The sequence below is a fragment of the Cucurbita moschata genome, unplaced genomic scaffold (genome assembly GCF_002738365.1).
Source record: "Cucurbita moschata cultivar Rifu unplaced genomic scaffold, Cmos_1.0 Cmo_Scf00049, whole genome shotgun sequence".
Lineage (NCBI taxonomy): Eukaryota > Viridiplantae > Streptophyta > Magnoliopsida > Cucurbitales > Cucurbitaceae > Cucurbita > Cucurbita moschata.
Genome location: NW_019268565.1, coordinates 841,341 through 842,590, shown reverse-complemented (window position 1 = coordinate 842,590; position 1,250 = coordinate 841,341).

Below are 1,250 nucleotides of genomic sequence, written 5' to 3'. Positions count from 1 at the left end.
TCAACGAGCTTTTTGCTTTTTTGGGGGAAATTAAACTTATTTAAAATCCACGTGCCTTTTGACTATTTAGTTTCGGTACAATATGATCACATTACTTACTCATTGTTTCTTATTTGTAAGAGCAAAAACTATCCACACAGATCAACACGAGTTCTTTCAAACACGCTTAACTTTGGAGTTCCTATGATTAAGCAACAAAAAATGTCGGTCTGTCTTGTTAGCATAAGTAGTAACTTTCAATTCTAATAAGTTTTTCTTAATAACGTGAAAATGATCGTTTATTAACTTAATTTTTTATTTTATATTATTGTTTCATAAATATTCATCAAACTCGACATTTTTTTTTAATATATTTTGTAAAATTGAGATCTCGATTCCGATTGGCTACCTAGGTTTGAGTAAATTAATGATGATTAAACGACAAAGATTCTAACATTAACTAAGTACAATGATTAAGTATTAAATAATGAAATGATTGATTAATTGAATTTAATAATTGGTTCTATAAATATCTTCCCTGTCTCTTCGAGTTTTGTGCCACGTTTTCTTTTTTTTCTTCACGCTTTCAAAATCAAATTTTTTTAAGACTAAGTTTAATTTATGAACAAACATGTGTAAAAGAAATATATATTTTATAGGGATATTATTAACTATAAGAATGTTCATATGACCCGATAACTCGACACATTATAATATTTAAAAATATTTAACATGTGTAACCGATATTAGTGATACGTTGTGACTTGTAAATGTTTTATTTTTGTATTTTATAAGATTTTATTTATTAATACAAGATGTAATGCAGAGAAAATGTGATTTTTTTAAATAATTAAAAAAAATAACCCGACAATCCAACACAACCCAACTCGAGTTGGGTTAGATTGGGTCAGGTTGCTGGTGTTACCAACTAAAAATTTTGAGTTGGTCGAAACAAAATTTCTAACCTAACCCATGTACGCCCTAATTAATTAAATATAAAATTATAAAAAAAAATACTCTCGAACCTTTGTGCTAATGAGCTTAATTGGTGCATAGGTTAAAATTAACGGTTTAATTAGCTAAGATTGACGTGAGAGTAAAAATCATAATATTTTTGAAGTTTAGGTTATATTTTGGTTAAATTGAAGGATTTTGTTTTAATTTGGTAACGACGAATGTATGGTAAAAAAAATAAGGGTGAAAACGGGTTGGGTTAGAGAAATCTTTTGACGGGTTGGTGATCTGAGCCACCTGAATAGAGTTCACAACCC